This window comes from Lactuca virosa, chromosome 5 (genome assembly GCF_052849685.1).
Source record: "Lactuca virosa cultivar CGN04683 chromosome 5, Lactuca_virosa_CGN04683_v6, whole genome shotgun sequence".
In the NCBI taxonomy this organism is placed as follows: Eukaryota; Viridiplantae; Streptophyta; class Magnoliopsida; order Asterales; family Asteraceae; genus Lactuca; species Lactuca virosa.
The window spans coordinates 71,499,304-71,517,446 of record NC_136430.1 but is presented as its reverse complement, the minus strand read 5'-3'; positions in this window follow the sequence as shown (position 1 = coordinate 71,517,446).

The following is an 18,143-nucleotide window of genomic DNA, read 5'->3' as shown; positions in this document are numbered from 1 at the left end:
AGGCTACTTTTAGTAGAAAACATAGGGTTTTCTAGGAGAGTTCAAACACTTACAAACTTTTACAAAAACTTATACATTACAAGACTTACAAACACTTTCATACAAACACAGACACTAATATACTTATGATCTCACCAGCTTTAAAGCTGATACTCGCTTTCAAAATAAATTGTACTCTCAGGTCGCCAGTAGACAGGTACTGGAGCCAGGTTTTGAGATGATGGAGTTCGTTCCAGACTCATCTCTTAATTTTGATGTATATATTTTTGGTGTCTATAGAACTTGACAGAACACACTTGTATGAAATTATATTATTAATGCAATGGATGATGTTGTTGCTTGTTTACTACTTTGCATTGTTGTGATACTGTACATGACGTCCTCCACCCCCGAACGATTCCGCCGTTCCGGTTTTGGGGTGTGACAGTGTATGACTCTGCTTCAGGTAAGTCCACTATCTAACTCTATTAAGATCCTATTTCGAGATTCTTATACATGATGTAATGTACTTACATTTTGATGTTTTGAAGAATTGAAGAAATGAAGGAAGCTTAAAGGAAGAGTATACTGAGTCTGATCGCGAAGAGATGGATTTCGATCGCATGGTTCGATGATCAGGCTTGTGAGCTGCTGCTTAAGAGTTATGATAGATTGCTTAGGAATAGATAACAACATATTTTCACTTGTATTTGCATTGTAAGGATAAGTTTTCCGCAATTTTTATAAATAAAGAATTTTGAAATTTATCTTATTTTTTAAAATTTCCTTACAATGGCATTTGTAAAAAATTGTTGCTTATATGTTTCGATTTATAGCAATATGGATTTGATTCTTTCGTTTGTGGTTGTGTCATAATTTACCAAATAAGGAAAGATTATCATTACCCAAGTTTCAATTGGATAGAAACTTGGAATCATGCAACTTGTATTGTGTGATGAATAAGAACCTTTGTTTTTGGGAAATTAAGACTAATTCTTTGTTCACATGTATATGTGAGTCAAGTGAAGGACAACAGGATCGGGTACACTGGGTATGCGCTAGTCAGGTCCACCACAGAGAACGATAAGACTATTCGTCGTGATCTACTAAAGTTTAGTAAACATGGTTATGCTTACAAGTTTAAGTATGATTCTTAAACATTGGAAAAAGTTCAATGTATGGCAGAACGAATAATCAAATCAGGCAGAAAGATAGAAGTTTCTCTAATCTGAAAAGATGGGAGAGTACTTTAGTATCATGTTTTATGATCATCTTAATGATTATGAAAAACCATGTCACAATTGATCCTCTAAGGATATTTTAGTGCATTTTTATGGCTAAGAAGAGGAATTGTGAATTGTTGAAATGGTTAAATCTAGAAGATGAGTCATACTTCGTTCCAAAACAAGTCTTAGAGTCATACTCCAAGCTTGTGCCATGAGTGACATTAAATTAAGAAGGTTTATAACACTTATGAAATGTAGAGTAAAATGTTTTCTACTCTTGTACATTTGAAGTTGGTAAGTTGTGATGTTTTGGATAAAACAAAGACCAACTAACACCAATTGTTTGAAGTGTTAATCTTGATGATAATCCACACTAACTCTTGAATATTTGTTTTGTTAAGGAATGGTTCTTGACAGAGAATCTTATATGTCAAGAGGTCAGTGGGATTCTTAAAGATCTTGACAAGTTTCAAGAACTAATCGAGAAGAAAACCTATTGTTTATCACTAGCACGCTACTTGAGGTTTGTAACCTATCGTGTTGACATGTTCTTATTTCTGTGCCCATTTCCGTTAAAGTTGACTATGCATATGAGTTATATGAGTTCTCAATTGTTTGCATAACAACCTGGAAGCAATGGTAGGCCCTTGTGCTGCCAAGTGGCAATAAATTAAGATTGAACAAGTTCAATACATATGAGTTTGGATTTTTCACTAACCTTGTCTTCTGATTATGGTTTGACAAATTTACACATGGATAGGAACACATACACCATAAAATCTAAGTGTCATAAGGTTTCTCTCCGATTCATGAAAGTGATGGTGAGGAAACGCTTTCAGTAAGTAGATTTTAAGGAGATAGTGTTGGATTAATATCTAAGTCCATAACTATAATTGGTAAGACTTGACCCGACCCGGCATGGTCCATTTGGGTTGCATGGCATCATGCATTTGGATAGACTATAATCAGAGAAATAACACTTAAGGTTTGTTAATATATTATAAGTTATAATATATTAATAAGATTATTTAATTAGTATTGATCAAGAATTAGTTTGGAATTAATTAAGTGATCAAAAGAAGACTAATTAAATATATGGGTTGATTGTGTAAATCACCCATACTTGTATAGTGGGCTAGTGCTCTATGGATTGTCAAGTTGGGCTAAAACCCATAAGATGCTCCATGGATGCTCCATGGTATATTTGAACCCATGGATCCAAGGAAATGGAAAGCCATGACAATTAGGGTTTACCCTAATTGTCACTAACTATATAAGCATCTTATTGTTGACAAAATCGGGTACTAGAATATGAATATAAGGCTAGCCGATTTTTATGAAGATGAATGTTCTCTCAAGTTATTCCAAGTGTATTTGGTGTTGTGTGAACCATTTGAGGTGTCACACTTCGGGCACTAGGCACTCAAGCTTCATGAAGACATTCTACATCAAAGAGGTATGTAATTCTAACTTGATATATTCATATGAATCAATGTTATTATGCTAGTTAGGATGAATACCTTGGAAAGTTCATATTTCCATGTATAATAGAGAAAACATAGATCCAAGGTATTTAGGGTTGTATGTACACTTAGGAGTGTTAGAATGCTCAAAACCGAACAGTGGTATGAGAGCCTAGGCTTGTTTTCACTTATACTTGATGCAAACCTGTTTTTTCAAAGCTGAAACTGTCCAGACCATAAAACTCGACGAGTTTATGCAAAAAACTCGACGAGTTCATCATTTTGGGCATGAACTCGACGAGTTCCTTAAGGAACTCGACGAGTTTTATGTTCTGACAGCTTGTTGTTTGATGTTTTTGGCTGGAATTGGACTAGGAACATTACCCTAAGCTGTTTCTGAACTTGTAAACCTGTTTTGATGTGGTAATGTTCATGTTAATCCAATTTCAAAGATAATTATCAATAGACTAATGTTTTGTATTAGTTTAATGGTTAGGCTAATTTCATGAAAAAGTTTGATTTGAATTATCTTGTTCTTATGAGTTGCTTAGATTAATAGGAAAGTTATGTGAAATTGTTGTTTTCAATCCAAATTAATCTAAGAGTTGATTCTAAAATGTGTTTTTGTAACTTGTCTTCAAGTCACATGAAAAGTCACATTTAAGAACCATAAAACTCATAAATATTTCATAAGTTATGAATAAAGGAAAAGTTACATTCTTTTAATAGTTTAAAGTCTTCCATAACTTGTCCTCAAGTTATGGAACTTGAAGAGTTTTTTGTATTAAAACTACTTTAAACACATAAGTTATGGAATTAATTAGTTTTGAATAGTTTCAAAACTTGCCCTCAAGTTTTGGAATTTGAAAAGTTTTCCCTTATGAATACTTTAATTCCAAGTTAAGCCCTTAGAATTTAAAAAAACTTAAAATTCAACCCTTATACTTTACAATATTATAAGTTAATAATATTTATATATATGTATAAGAGCAAGTCGTGTTACCAATAGTAGGCCTCATTCACGAAGTCGGTCTATAAAGGGGGGTATAAGGTTACTGCCTATCAAATGGCAGTTTAATGGGTGTCCACTCTCACCCACCGCTTCCTTGACTGGTGGAGGGTCGTTAGCCGAACAGGTAGGACAAGGACTATAATTCTCTCTTCATTAAAAGTATTAATGATAAATACTAAGTAACTAAACTCTTATTAATACCCAATCTTAGTTACTTAGGAAAATGTGAATAAGATGCTAATCCATGAAATTATAGTTTGCACTTTGCTTAAGTCGGTTAGTGGAGCATGTGTGGTTAACCGGCACACTAGCTTGATTTAACAAGGTAGGCAAAGGGTAACTTAATATTTATCATAGTATCGGTGGAGCGCGTGTGGTTAACCAGCACATCGATTAAGGGGTAAATATTAAGGGTACCAAGTAATTTGCATGGTTACTTCACACCTTGTTTTGTGATTCTCGGCATCCCAGTCACAAAACCTAAAGGGCACACCCGGGATTGAAACATGCCATTGAATAGTTCAATGAATCTCAAAAGATATAGGAGTTTCAAATCCAATTAAAACTTAATTATATTTCGTTTTTCATGGTGGAAATTGGTAAATCGTCATTTACCTACCTTCAAATATTTTATAGCTTGGATTACGGCATCCCTCTTCCAAGTTATGAAATAGTTTGTTGGGTCCTAGCTTTAATATTTCATATTGGGTATTATATTAAGGACTTTCAATCAACTATCTTGAATATCTCCCAAAAGATGTCTAGCTCAGACATCTATGATCTTCCCAAATCTCTTGGAACTTTACTTCCTCTACTGTGACAACCGTCAAAATTCGAGTCGGTTCTAGATTTGAATAAACTTAGTTGCACATATAGGCACGACACATAATAGACTTAGTAACTAGAAGCTAAGTTATAACCTACTAGAAACTTGGAAACAAGTAGGATCGGATGATAGTGTACTTAGATTTCACATTGATATGTGAATTCTACTACTACTTAACTGTAGTGACTATCCATATTTGGGTCACTCTTTGAGTCAAACACCTTTTCATGAATCATATACACACATTATGCACTTGACCTAGCAGTAGAAATTAGGTTGGAGCCTCATAGAAACTTAAGTCAGAGTTGAAAACTATGACTAGTATACTTGATTCCTCAATTTTGTTTGAATCTCGAAATCACTACATAGAATGCCAATAAACCGATAAAATAAGTTACAAATATTATTTATAACTATAAAAGAGTTATAATACCATAAGACAAATTGAAGTCTCAAAGATTCTATTGATTTTGATATCTAAAGATTTATTAATTCTCAAAACCCTAAAAACCCTAAAACCTAAATTTTATAAAATTTGACATCAAGAATTCTATAAAAATAGTTATGAAACTCATAATATTATCCTAAAACAATTAAATTCAGGGAAATATAATCAAGAAAAAAAAAATTTAACTCATTAACATTTACCCTTAATTTATAAATCAAAAATCAAGGTTTTATGAATAAAAACTTGATCTTAGTGCACATTTTATATAAAAATTGAGATATTTTATAAAAGAACTTAAATTTTATAAAAGAAAATGAATGAGAAAGGGGTATTATACTAAAAAATTCGGATCCCTCTCTCCCCATATCTCTCTCTCACACTCTCATTCTCCAACACACATACATCTCTCTTCTTTCTCTCTCTAGAAAACTCTCTCTACCTTCTCTCTAATTTTTCTCTCCAAACACCACTCCATTCTCTCTTCCTCCCTCTAAGAACCATGAAATTTTCCAGAAAACAAACCTAAGAACACTCCTCAAACTCGAAATCTTCATCATCTTGTGGTATTCTTGAAGGTAAAATCGATTTCTACTTCACTTTTCCTTCAAGTTTTGCTCTTTTTCTTACACTTTCTCCTTCTTCATCTTCTTCAAACTTGTTTTATTTTTGTTAAAATGGTTTTTAGAACATGATGGATGTGTTTTAACACCATGCATGTATGATAAACAAGGTTTCATGTTCATGATCTTAGTGCAAAAATCGATTTTAAGGATTAAAACATCAAACTTAAGTTAAGAGTTTTTGAGAAACAAAATTTTGTTCATAAATACATGTATACATTTTGATAAGTTTTAATCTTTTGATCTCTGGAAACATGACTAAAATATGAGTTTATCATGATATATTTAAAATACTTCAAAAGATTTACTCAAGGAAATGATGAAAACTCACTTTTCTAACCAATCATCATCCATGCAATCTGCCAGATTTCTTTACCTGACTTTAAACTGTCATATCTCACTCATTTCTTAACCAAAATTCGTGATTCTTTTTCTGCAATATAATATTTTGAGTTAGCTTTCAAACCCATCTGACCTCACTGGAAAATTCCAATATTTCGATTTTTACCAATTTTTACAAAACTGTTGCTCAAACAGCACTTTCTTATGAACATTTGTTTTGTGTTGCATGTTCAAAGGACTTATTCATCACTAAAAGTCATTCAAAATTATTTTGAACTCTTAATATCATGTATTAATAGGTACAAAAAGATCTTGATTCAAAAGTCTTTGTAACATGTTGCAAAAATTGTCATAGTAACATCAATAATCTTTACATAAATCACAAGAACCAAGTTTTCTCTATAATTTATTGAGCCTTTAGGCATGGTTTTCAACATCAAAAATAAGAAAACAATTTTTCATTGTTATTAAATTGTATGAAGATGCATTCTGGAAATTTTCAGCTCAATATATATTTTCTTTATTTTTATATGAAAATAATAAGAAAATAGAGTGTTAAATCATATAAAATACTTACGCTAGTAAATAAATTCTGGAAAAATTCTTAGATGATCCTTTAAGTTAATAAACATTCCTCATGAAGTTTCAATGACTTTTGTTACTGTTTAGTATTGCTTTTAATTTTATTTTTATTTAGCTGTATTAAATCATAAAACCACTTTAGGAAATGTGAAAATATTATTTCTTATTTTTCGCAGCTTGTACCCTGTATTTAAAACTCAGAAAAATATTTTGGGAATTTTTCAAAATGTATATCTATTTTTCCATGATTTTTGTGTTTATAATGGATTAAAAACAAGAAAAATAGTTTTACTCATCCAAAATTAATAAAAATTTACCAGAAACTCTTATAATATGTTAGGATGATAAATAAAATTTTTGATGATTTTTATCTTCTGTATGCTATTTTTCTTCTATTTTCCATGATTTAATACACTTAAATGTACAAAAATCATAAAAATTGTGTTAAACTTTTTGAAAACACATATTAATAATTTTCCCAGATTATGTACACTGTAAAACAGTTACACAAAAATTATAAGAATTTTTCATGATAATTTACTATTTTTCCATGATTTTATGATTATTAAAGGAATTAAATGGTGAAAAATTGTTAGACAAATCAAAAATTCAAGAAAGTTTACCTTAAGGTCTTTGACTTCAATTAAAAATGAAATACAAAGTTTGGGAAAGTTTAGAACTAAATTGATTTCGTTTTGAATATTTAATCATTGGAACACCTCTAAAATGTTAAATATTAACATTTCAATAATCGAAATTTTCCACTTAAATTGTTATATAACAATTGATTCTTTGAAACTTAATTTCCATAGAAAACTGTTTGTAACTTATCAATATTAAATGTTGACACATTATTGGCATAATTCTATTGTAGTAGTAAGTATACTAGTATTAGATTTCGATTAGAGACTCACTAGCGAATACCATTATTGTAGGAATCGCTAGTGGTACTCGTGGAACGTAGTTCAAGGCACCATTTGCATCATCTCAATGCATTGTGAGTATTCACGTACTCCCCTATTTTCAGTTTTTACGTTTTGGGGTGGAAAAGCATGTCCCGAAAAACTATTATTTGAATGTTGTATTTAAATTGATTTGTATCAAACATGATTGCTATTTTATTGCTATGTCTCTCTATGTATGTCTATGCAACACGGAACATGAGAAGTTATCGTACTAAGGCCCTTCCCTTATCTCTAACCATTAACTCTTTGAGCCAATGGTCATTATGGATAGAGCTATTAGGAATTGACAACTCCTCACTCGCCCTATTGCTGGAGTGCATGATACCATATTCATCTATGGAACGATAAGCATAGATCTTGATAGGGCTTCAGTCATAGGTTTGGTTGAGACTCATTGTTTGCTCATACACATACAAACTCGTTTCTCGTTATATCAATAAACTTGTTATTAATTATAGCAATGAACTTTGTTTCTCATTACAACAACGAACTTTTATTACTGAAAACTTATATACATGTTTTAGCAATGAAATTGTTTGCTCCTTGTAGCAACGAAATTGATTGCTCATTTTAGCAATGAAACTTGTTTACTCGTTTGAGTAACGAACTTTATCTTCCATGAGAATATGAATGTTGCATCTTAATTGGGCAACATACTTTATATCTCATGATGACAAAGAACTTTGTGTTTACAAACTTATTTACTCATTTTAACAGTATACTTTTATTATTGGAAACTTTTATCAAAACTTTGATTTCAATTCATGGAACCAATATTATTTTGTTTATCTGTGAGTACTCACCAATTATTTTTATAGTTGACGCTCGTTTTACATGCTTTTTCAGGAATCATCGAGTAAGTGGCACTTAGAGACACTTCACTCTTAGGAGCATTCGAATGTGTTGTATTTCAATTTACATTGTAATTTCTTTTAAAAGTTGTTCAAACCCATTGTAAAATTGTAATGATTTTTAATACTATGGTTGGTGTTGTCTTTTAACTTTTGCTATGAAACCCTTTATACTGCCACGCCTCGTGTTTCCGCTTTAGCGGGGTGTGACAGGAAATGGTATCAGAGCCGAAGGTTATAGAGAATACCGGTTTTCCTTTGGAGAACCACAACTATAGCCAAAAATTTTCAAAATGTTTTTAAAATACCGAACATACTACTAGTATAACTAATTCGAGTACGCATTATTGGACTTTAACTAAGTATAGCCTGGCTAACTATGCTTAATTAAGGAAAGTTAATGTGAGGCTGGAAACGGTTATAGTAGAATTATGTTCAAAACAATTTTCAACTTAAACTTTTGAAAAACAAAAAATTTTTGGTGTGCGTACGGGCATTACATATTATAGGCATTCATCTAGATACACTTAGAAACTAAGTGCACTTTTATAACAATGCCTTTATTTAGAAATATTCTTGTCCCTTATCAAGTGCTAGGTTAACCACTTAGGTTATATCACTAGCCACTCTAGGAGCAATGCACTTAGTACTAAGAATGGGTATTCGTCGATAGCTATTGAATTTAGATGTAAGATTAGTAGCTAGATATACACTAGTAATTATCTTAAGTCGAAACATAAACCAATTATTCCTCAATACCTCTTCATCGTCTTCAAGAGTTACAACGATGAAAAAGTGTTTCGATATCGACACGAATGATAATTGGAGCATCGCGTAAGGAGGTAGATGAGTCGCCAATAAGTAATCACTTGTATACCATTGGTGGGCATTCCGGATTCGACTCACGAGGAGACACGAAAGTTTAACCCATACGTGAGACCTTATTACTACGCTACGATTTAGCTCTACGTTGTTTCCACCTTGAGCTTAAAACTTAACATAGGATGTCCCTTTGACCTCTATAAAAGGTCGTAAACTACATTGACACCATAAAACGTTTTTCAAACAATTTTTCTTGTCCTTTATCTTTGGGAAAAAGACATCGGTACTCGTCTTATACTCGCCTTGTACTCGCCTTAGTATTTAGGTACGATCAGCTACACTAACATACTTATTCCTTATTTCTTAATCTTCCATCAAAAAGTTATTTCGTTTCATCGGTTTTATTTATCATCGATAAAATACTTTATAACCACTTCATACAACTTACTAGACCTTTCCTAACAATTTACGCCATATTCTCACTAAAAATCTTTTGACAACTTGTTTTAACTTAACACTTTTCTTCATAACTCAATTTAACCAATATTGTTTTTAATCTTGCTATTACAATCTCATTTCAAATCCATTTCAATGGATAGATGTGCTTTTGAGGGCACATAAACCATTTTAAACATTGCTTACCATTTTGACACGTCTTCGAAAAAGTAGACACATTTTCTTTTATAATCGTGTTTAAACTCTTTGCTACAAAACATAGACCTATGACATTGAAGTTCATTTTATGTGTAAAAGCTTCATTGAATCTTCAAAACACTTTTGTTTGACATTTTTAACAGCTTTCTCATTTAGACATTGTAATTTACTTTAATGTGTTTTCTCGAAACCCAACATGATATTTATGTAAATTTCTACTTCAAACATGTTTATAAGACATCTCTAATACTTGTATTTCAAAACATACCTTATTTGTGTACTTTGCTTCAATATGGTTTTATAATCTATAAAGTTTTTAAAATTTATAGCATTTGAAAACTTAGTGTTCACTTTTAAATTTCCAATGATACACTCTCAACAATGAATAATTATTCTTCTAAATATATTGAGTCTTTACCTTATCCCTTTTAATCATTGTTGGACTTCAGTCTAAAAAGTCAAAATTGTCAGATTTTCAATTGCCATTTGTAGGGCTTCTTTTTTTTCCCACAAATGGAGTTTAACTTAATAGATAACTTATGAATTTTTAGCAATCCTTAGCAAACACTTTAAAACTCCCACATGTCTATTTAATCATCAATATACATCAAATATTGAAGTTTGAAATATATCTCAACCTGGTTTTAATCTACCTATAGGTATTGTTCTTATAATTTTAACAATAACAATCATTGCCGCCGCTACCTTCCTTTTTCTTTCCCCCGCACTTGATTTCTTGCTCTCCTTATGATTTTAGATCTCGCACGCCCATAATAGTAACATAATACATTGTCTAATTTTGTTTCTTTCTATTTTGCTTCTCCTAGTATCATGTTCGTACACATACAGACTAGAAGTCTACCCTTTTCGTTTTGAGCGATTTATACGTGTATAGTCATGAGGCATACTTTAATTTTAGTCAACTTTGATATATTCAATTACGCCTTTTATCATATACATCTTGTTTTTATTTTGAAATCTACTATAAACAAGCGATCCTTATTTACATTTGCTCTTTCGTTCTAAATTCAAAAACTTGATATAAAATGCAATTTTCATTGTATTTTTCCTTATAAGTAATACAAAGATGAATACCCTTATGCTTATAATTTTTCTACATCTGAAAAATATATGTGAAGGATATGTATCCTTATGTTTCTCCTTTTCTTTAAATACATCAAAAGTTTTGAATTTTACGATTATCTATTTTCTAAATGATTGTTTTTGTAGAAACACTAAACTAAGAATGCACTATTTTCAATGATCGGTATTTTTACACATTTCTTAAAATAGCATTCTACTTTGTAATTTTCAGTGAGTTCCTAAACTCTCAACTTTGTTTTCATAAATATTCTGACTCCTCTTAAACTTGTATTTGTCTTGACTTAGACAATTAGTCAATTTTACAAAAAGCCTAATATTAATATTTCTATAAAAAAAAATTTCCCCTTAATGACGACTTAAACATTTAACTTTAATTTATCTTTTTATTATTTTACTACTTCGTTTGATCGCCACACATGTATTTTCATTATCTTGGAATTATTACACATTTTGATAATAGTGAGATTACTTATCATTTCTAATCACTCAAATTGTTATCTAGACAAGGTGGTTTAATTTATCATAAACTTGCATCGCCTCCATTTGCGACAATGACTCTCTAAATATATATATTCTTCGAATATTGTTTTATTATAGTAAGAGTAACGTGGTAGTAAATATTGCTTTGGAAATCCTCGATCGTTTCGTAACTTATTTTATAGACGACACTTAAATAGCCTTTACATTTGAGATGTAACAAAACTTCGTTCTCTACCCTTAGTACGTATTTTTAGGAACTTACCCTCAATCGCTTCTCTTTCATTCGTGCTACCCCTTCTTATTTCAAAATATATCCTTTCCAGATGTAGTAGCCAACCCGGAAGTGAACAAATTGTTCCTAATCTCTTCTTTATTAGGCGGCGAATTTACACTTACTGCTAATTTAGAACGCGACTTAAGGATCAATGCGGATTTAACGCTCAGTGCAGTTAGTGCTTCAGCAAAACTTATAGCTCTCTTAATTCAGATAATATCTAACTAGATGATCTTTTTCGACTAGGTCGCCATGTTTGGATCATGATTTCCATGATCCTAATTTCTCGCAATCTAAATTGTAGAACTCGAATTAAGGAAACATTAATTTGACTATAGCTAAAGAATTGGGCTTTTCCCTTGAGGAAATAAACCCGAAATAATCAAAGAACATTGCAAGTCACCACCTCTCCAGCTATATAATTGTATTCGACAGAGTTCTAATAGAATACGTCACGAATTGAATTTCGGGGCGAAATTCTTTCAACCGGGGGAGAATGTGACAACCGTCAAAATTCGAGTCGGTTCTAGATTTGAATAAACTTAGTTGCACATATAGGCACGACACATAATAGACTTAGTAACTAGAAGCTAAGTTATAACCTACTAGAAACTTGGAAACAAGTAGGATCGGATGATAGTGTACTTAGATTTCACATTGATATGTGAATTCTACTACTACTTAACTGTAGTGACTATCCATATTTGGGTCACTCTTTGAGTCAAACACCTTTTCATGAATCATATACACACATTATGCACTTGACCTAGCAGTAGAAATTAGGTTGGAGCCTCATAGAAACTTAAGTCAGAGTTGAAAACTATGACTAGTATACTTGATTCCTCAATTTTGTTTGAATCTCGAAATCACTACATAGAATGCCAATAAACCGATAAAATAAGTTACAAATATTATTTATAACTATAAAAGAGTTATAATACCATAAGATAAATTGAAGTCTCAAAGATTCTATTGATTTTCATATCTAAAGATTTATTAATTCTCAAAACCCTAAAAACCTTAAAACACAAATTTTATAACATTTGACATCAAGAATTCTATAAAAATAGTTATGAAACTCATAATATTATCCCTCTCTCCCCATATCTCTCTCTCACACTCTCATTCTCCAACACACATACATCTCTCTTCTTTCTCTCTCTAGAAAACTCTCTCTACCTTCTCTCTAATTTTTCTCTCCAAACACCACTCCATTCTCTCTTCCTCCCTCTAAGAACCATGAAATTTTCCAGAAAACAAACCCAAGAACACTCCTCAAACTCGAAATCTTCATCATCTTGTGGTATTCTTGAAGGTAAAATCGATTTCTACTTCACTTTTCCTTCAAGTTTTGCTCTTTTTCTTACACTTTCTCCTTCTTCATCTTCTTCAAACTTGTTTTATTTTTGTTAAAATGGTTTTTAGAACATGATGGATGTGTTTTAACACCATGCATGTATGATAAACAAGGTTGCATGTTCATGATCTTAGTGCAAAAATCGATTTTAAGGATTAAAACATCAAACTCAAGTTAAGAGTTTTTGAGAAACAAAATTTTGTTCATAAATGCATGTATACATTTTGATAAGTTTTAATCTTTTGATCTCTGGAAACATGACTAAAATATGAGTTTATCATGATATATTTAAAATACTTCAAAATATTTACTCAAGGAAATGATGAAAACTCACTTTTCTAACCAATCATCATCCATGCAATCTGCCAGATTTCTTTACCTGACTTTAAACTGTCATATCTCACTCATTTCTTAACCAAAATTCATGATTCTTTTTCTGCAATATAATATTTTGAGTTAGCTTTCAAACCCATCTGACCTCACTGGAAAATTCCAATATTTCGATTTTTACCAATTTTTACAAAACTGTTGCTCAAACAGCACTTTCCTTATGAACATTTGTTTTGTGTTGCATGTTCAAAGGACTTATTCATCACTAAAAGTCATTCAAAAATTATTTTGAACTCTTAATATCATGTATTAATAGGTACAAAAAGATCTTGATTCAAAAGTCTTTGTAACATGTTGCAAAAATTGTCATAGTAACATCAATAATCTTTACATAAATCACAAGAACCAAGTTTTCTCTATAATTTATTGAGCCTTTAGGCATGGTTTTCAATATCAAAAATAAGAAAACAATTTTTCATTGTTATTAAATTGTATGAAGATGCATTCTGGAAATTTTCAGCTCAATATATATTTTCTTTATTTTTATATGAAAATAATAAGAAAATAGAGTGTTAAATCATATAAAATACTTACGCTAGTAAATAAGTTCTGGAAAAATTCTTAGATGATCCTTTAAGTTAATAAACATTCCCCATGAAGTTTCAATGACTTTTGTTACTGTTTAGTATTGCTTTTAATTTTCTTTTTATTTAGCTGTAATAAATCATAAAACCACTTTAGGGAATGTGAAAATATTATTTCTTATTTTTCGCAGCTTGTACCCTGTATTTAAAACTCAGAAAAATATTTTGGGAATTTTTCAAAATGTATATCTATTTTTCCATGATTTTTGTGTTTATAATGGATTAAAAACAGGAAAAATAGTTTTACTCATCCAAAATTAATAAAAATTTACCAGAAACTCTTATAATATGTTAGGATGATAAATAAAATTTTTGATGATTTTTATCTTCTGTATGCTATTTTTCTTCTATTTTCCCAAGATTTAATACACTTAAATGTACAAAAATCATAAAAATTGTGTTAAACTTTTTGAAAACACATATTAATAATTTTCCCAGATTATGTACACTATAAAACAGTTACACAAAAATTATAAGAATTTTTCATTATAATTTACTATTTTTCCATGATTTTATGATTATTCAAGGAATTAAATGGTGAAAAATTGTTAGACAAATCAAAAATTCAAGAAAGTTTACCTTAAGGTCTTTGACTTCAATTAAAAATGAAATACAAAGTTTGGGAAAGTTTAGAACTAAATTGATTTCGTTTTGAATATTTAATCATTGGAACACCTCTAAAATGTTAAATATTAACATTTCAATAATCGAAATTTTCCACTTAAATTGTTATATAACAATTGATTCTTTGAAACTTAATTTCCACAGAAAAATGTTTGTAACTTATCAATATTAAATTTTGACACATTATTGGGATAATTCTATTGTAGTAGTAAGTATACTAGTATTAGATTTCGATTAGAGACTCACTAGCGAATACCATTATTGTAGGAATCGGTAGTGGTACTCGTGGAACGTAGTTCAAGGCACCATTTGCATCATCTCAATGCATTGTGAGTATTCACGTACTCCCCTATTTTCAGTTTTTACGTTTTGGGGTGGAAAAGCATGTCCCGAAAAACTATTATTTGAATGTTGTATTTAAATTGATTTGTATCAAACATGATTGCTATTTTATTGCTATGTCTCTCTATGTATGTCTATGCAACACGGAACATGAGAACTTATCGTACTAAGGCCCTTCCCTTATCTCTAACCATTAACTCTTTGAGCCAATGGTCATTATGGATAGCGCTATTAGGAATTGACAACTCCTCACTCGCCCTATTGCTGGAGTGCATGATACCATATTCATCTATGGAACGATAAGCATAGATCTTGATAGGGCTTCAGTCATAGGTTTGGTTGAGACTCATTGTTTGCTCATACACATACAAACTCGTTTCTCGTTATAGCAATAAACTTGTTATTAATTATAGCAATGAACTTTGTTTCTCATTACAACAACGAACTTTTATTACTGAAAACTTATATACATGTTTTAGCAATGAAATTGTTTGCTCCTTGTAGCAACGAAATTGATTGCTCATTTTAGCAATGAAACTTGTTTACTCGTTTGAGTAACGAACTTTATCTTCCATGAGAATATGAATGTTGCATCTTAATTGGGCAATATACTTTATATCTCATGATGACAAAGAACTTTGTGTTTACAAACTTATTTACTCATTTTAACAGTATACTTTTATTATTGGAAACTTTTATCAAAACTTTGATTTCAATTCATGGAACCAATATTATTTTGTTTATCTGTGAGTACTCACCAACTATTTTTATAGTTGACGCTCGTTTTACATGCTTTTTCAGGAATCATCGAGTAAGTGGCACTTAGAGACACTTCACTTTTAGGAGCATTTGCATGTGTTGTATTTCAATTTACATTGTAATTTCTTTTAAAAGTTGTTCAAACCCATTGTAAAATTGTAATGATTTTTAATACTATGGTTGGTGTTGTCTTTTAACTTTTGCTATGAAACCCTTTATACTGCCACGCCTCGTGTTTCCGCTTTAGCGGGGTGTGACATCTACCTCCTCCAATTATTCTCCCTAACCCACAAGTTCAAAGGTCACTCAATCCCTATTGGCAAGCAAGGTCTATGTGTGATCGCATCTTGGAGATGAAGTCACATATTGACAAGACGGTAGAGTTGGGTGTCAAAGTCTTAAGAAAGTTGGATGCTCAATCACTTTCTAAGTCACATAGTGAGCTCCTTTAGGACTTCTATGAAAAAGACTATGACATGACCCTTAAAGATCTTATCTATTTGCTTGGTGCTGCTGAATCAGCAATGATTTGGAACGATAGTAAAGCAAATTTGATTAGACCATCAACTTCCCAAAACTTTATGGACAGTGACAATGGTGACACTGGAAATCCAGAAAAAGCATTCTCTTCCCAATGGAAAGGGATTGGCCATAGTCAAGCCGGTTGACCAAATGGTAAAGAGAAAGGCTAAGTCTGAGATAGTCCCATTACCAAAGGGTCCATATGTTTATTTTCTCAAAGGAAGGGGCGTTGATTGCAAAGCTGCCAAATTTACCTAAGGGTGTTAAAGTCAATAAGTTTGACTCTACTTCAGGTAGAGCCCATTATCTAACTCTGTTAAGTTTCTATTCTGAGACCCTCATTACATGATGTGACTGGGTGACATGTTGATGTTTTAAGAATCAAAGAAAAGTGAAGGAACTGAAAGGAAGTATATGTTGATTCTGATCACGAAGAGGGATTTCAATCGCATGGTTCGGTAATCAGAATTTTTGAGCTACTACTTAAGAGTTGTGATAGATTGCTTAGGAATAGGTAACAACATAGTTTTCATATGCATTTGCATTGTAAGGATAAGTTTTTCCGCAAGTTTTAAATAAAAGAAAATTTTGTTTTATTTATTTTTATATATATCCTTACAGTGGCATTTATGGAAAATTGTTGTTTATATGATTCCATTGATAGCAACATCAGAATATGAAATTGATTCTTTCATTTGTGGTAGTGTCTAAATTTACCAAATAAGGAAAGACTATCATCACCCAAGTACTCAATTGGACCGAAACATGGAATCATGCAAGTTGTATAGTATGATAAATGAGAACTTTCAGCTTTGGAAAATTAAGATTAATTCCTTATTCACATGTATATGTGAGTCAAGTAAAGGACTAAAGGGATCAAGTACACATTCTTGTGCACTGGTCAAGTCCACCACAAAGATCGATAAGACTATTCGTCATGATTAACTAAAGTTTACTAAATATGGTTATACTTACAAGTTTAAGTATAATTCTGAAACATTGGAAAAGTCTCAATGTATGGCAGAACGATTGGGAAGAATCAAATTAGGCAGAAAGATAAAAGTTTCTCAAATCTGAAAAGATGGGAGAGTACTTTAGTATCAGGTTTTATGATCATCTTAATGATTTAGAAATCATATCACAATTAGTCCTCTAAGTAAATCTTAGTGCATTCTTATGGATAAGAAGAGGAGTCGTGAATTGTTGAAATGGTTAAATCAAGAAGATGAGTCATACTTCGTTTCAAAACAAGTCTTAGAGTCATACTCCAAGACTATGAGTTGAGTGACATATCTTAATGAAAGGTTTATAACACTTTTCAAATGTAAGAGTAAAAGTGTCCTACTCTTGTACATTTGAAGTTGGTAAGTTGTGATGTTTTGGATAAAACAAAGACCAACTAAGGCTAATTATGTGAAGTGTTTGTCTTGATAAAGATCCACACTATCTCTCGAATATTTGGCAAGTGAGTCTTATATGTCAAGAGGACAATGGGAATCTTAAAGGTCTTGAAAGTCTCAAGATCTAATCAAGAATAAAACCCGTATTTCATCACTAGCACTCGACTAGAGGTTTATAACCTATCGTGTTGACATATTTCTATTTTTGTGCCCATTCCAGTTAAAGTTGGCTTTGCATATGAGTTCTTAGAGTTCTCAGTTGGTTGCATAACAACTTGGAAGCAATCGCAGGCCCTTGAGCTGCCAGGTGGTAAGAAATTCAGATTGAGTTCAGTCCATATGAGTTTGGATGTGTCATTAACCGTGTCTTGTGATTATGGTTTTGACAAATTCACATGGATAAGAACACATACACCATAAAATCTAAGTGGCATAAGGTTTCTCTCCGATTCATGAAAATTATGGTGAGGAAACACTTCCACCAAGTAGTTTTGAAGCAGATGGCGAAAGGTCTAAA